This window comes from Lathyrus oleraceus, chromosome 3 (genome assembly GCF_024323335.1).
Source record: "Lathyrus oleraceus cultivar Zhongwan6 chromosome 3, CAAS_Psat_ZW6_1.0, whole genome shotgun sequence".
NCBI classification, from domain to species: Eukaryota; Viridiplantae; Streptophyta; class Magnoliopsida; order Fabales; family Fabaceae; genus Lathyrus; species Lathyrus oleraceus.
The window spans coordinates 234,677,457-234,680,326 of NC_066581.1; the positions used below are offsets into that span (position 1 = coordinate 234,677,457).

At 40.1% G+C, this 2,870-nt stretch overlaps 1 pseudogene; it reads right to left on the reverse strand.

Moving 5' to 3' along the window:
* Positions 1 to 803: 803 nt before the first annotated feature.
* On the reverse strand, positions 804 to 1,819 carry LOC127130620 (SNF1-related protein kinase regulatory subunit gamma-1-like; annotated as a pseudogene).
* Positions 1,820 to 2,870: the final 1,051 nt, after the last annotated feature.

Consider the following 2,870-nt stretch of genomic DNA (forward strand, 5'->3'; position numbering starts at 1 on the left):
CCAGAAACCTACAAAACCAACCAAGTCATGACCACGCATTAGCACATTGCCATGAAGTTCAAGCAGAAGCAAGTCACATGTTCAAACAAGTTAATTCACAATGGACTTAGAAACCTATTACCGCTCTAGCATAAGTGTTCATCAAACCATACATCACGCAGTCAGCAAAGGAAAATTTTGGCTCACCATTCTCCAGCCATGTGTGCACCCTGCAAAAACCAGAGCAAGAATTGTGAGTATACCTGCAAGATTACCATGGCATATCAAACCACAGGACAAGAATAAATAACACCAGCATGACAGATATCTGCCTCACAATACAGCTTGCCATGACAAATTTTCAAACTTACATTCTAAGTAAAACCTGAAAATGGTGAAAAAGAAAAGATTAAAGTGAAAATTTGTTTGAATCTTCATGGGATTGTAACTGTTGATTCGGCAACTCTCTTCAGAGAGGAAGAAATGGAAGTTCCGGTTACAAAAGCATCAGCGGAGGAAGATTCAGAATAATAAAGAATTTGCGTATGTGTAATGATTGTCATACCGTAGTAAAGCTAATCTCCAAAGCCTTTGACCATGAGATTGTCGTGAGGGATCGCCATCGCTTTCATCACTTTAAGCATGATTCTTGTTCTTGCTTGGACTTTCGGTAGCAGAATACCACAAAAACGTATCAACAGTTAATGTGAATGGCTCCCATTGGTATGGAATGAGGGCAGCAAATCATGATATACTTCACAAGATACCAAATGCTGCAGGAATTCTAAATCAAGAGCGCAGTGAGGACCATCAAATTCATTGCTCTAAGAAGTTCCAGGTTCATAGGATGCTGAGACGATTTTCTTCATGTAATCCATGATTGTGAGGTTCCTGAAAGTCAAAATAAAGAGATGGTGAAGGAGAACATTTCAATTCCTGGTTTGCCTCTTAGTCTTACCTGAAATTGGAGAAGATTTCAGGCTTTAGCAACAAGTATCTGATGTCTCTAATGCTCAAATTTCCAACAATTATTGTAGTCGGCCCCTCTACAACAGGAAGACCACCAATTTGATGATCCCTCATAATCTTGAAAGCTTCAAGAATCAATTCATTGCTCTGGACACTAATAACCTAAACAAGAAGAAATAAGATGTGTTTAAACCTCCGAGCAGAGGGAAGCTATAAAAAATTTGAATGAAAATTGTTACCTTATCAGCAGACATAAAAGGAAGTCCAAGATCAGATAGAGGCCTGGCTGCAATGTTGTCGAACCAATCTCTTCCTCTGCATCCTTCTAGGCCTTAAACAACTGCTGACTGAGTAATGAAGTTTACAATGTCTGGATTACAAGGTTCTATCACCGGTACATTCCTCAACCGATATTTTGAGAGAAGCAGTAAGACGGTCAACATAGCACTGTTTTTTGCAACTGGAACAAAAGGTGCCCATCGGTATGATTTCAGTATTGATCCCACCTGAAGCCAATGAAGAAAAAAGCTTAAACTAAAAATTCAAAAACCTCATAAAAAGCGAACTCGTAGTATACACTATAACCATCGTTTGCATACCGTTGTTGACTTGAAGGGTTCTTCTTGCAATATTACTTTGTAAAAGTCTTCACCAAGGTTATTTGCAGCTTGAGGAGCATCTTTAGCCATGGTTTTATCTGCAACAAGCAACAAAGGGCAAGGCACAACCTGCAACAAACAAGACTAAACAGTGGCATGCTCAATCCTGTAGCACCAATGCGCAATTCAGCCAATCATTAGTATCAGCAATAATCAATTCCATGCCAAATAAGTTGCATCAATACATGTGGTTATAGCAACAACCTTGTAACAAACCTGCGAGCAGAATAATTCAAAACCAAGTGAGGATGTGCTTGAAACACCTGCCTAGCCTCACTTGCAGAACGTAACCACTAGCCAAAATAAACCTATACCGTCATTTTTCGTCTATTCTACAGCAATACAATAGACCAGCAGTAGAACACATTGCAATACAAACCAAAGTTACTCGTGAATGCTCCAAACTTCACTGCAGTAAAACATAAAGCCATTAGTCAAAGCAGTAAATTTTGAAAAAATCCCAAAATGGCATAAGACAAAACAGAGGGAGAAAGTACGTGGTTCAGATTACCTTTTCCAAGTCCAAGCATCAAAGAAGGCAATCAAATTCTGAGCACCAAAAAGCACTTCCAGGAAGTTCCTTTTTTGAAGCTCGGTATACCAATCTGAAACCCTAATTGGTTGGGGATAAAACGAGAGGGAGGAGAATCAGTGAGAGAGGACGAAAATTGGAGAGGCGGACAAAAAACCCTAATTCCCAAATCAAAAGAAATCGGTATTTGAAGAGGCGAGGGAAGAAGATTCGAACATCACTTGAGTCATTGTCGTCGCCGAAGGTGAGATTTCCACTTGATTCTCTCTTTGAAACCATGATTCGCGCTCTCCTTGGGAAGTGATGTGAGCGATTGTGAGGGACGGATGAACGATTGAGGTTAGTGTGAGCGCGTTTGAGAGAGGGTTTTGATGAGAAAGCGTGAGGTTGAGGCGAAGGTTGAGAGAGGTGTGAGATAGAGAGATTTGGAGAACGAGAGTTGGGAGGAGGACGATTGAGTTCTGGGACTCTCATCGCGGTCCTCACTGTTCCTTTTCTTTTTTTTATTTATTTGCTCTTTATTAAGCAGACATTTAAATCCCACTAAGTGAACGTTTAGATTTCTCAATGGGTCATTAACTATGGTTTGTGGGTATTAGTTTTAGTTAAATGCTATTTTGTGTTCCCAATCCCTAATCTTTTGAACCCAAGAGCCAGGCGGCTAGGGCCACCTTTTGGGATTCCTCCTTTTTATTTTAATTAATCGTCCATTAAATAGACCACCCCATTTT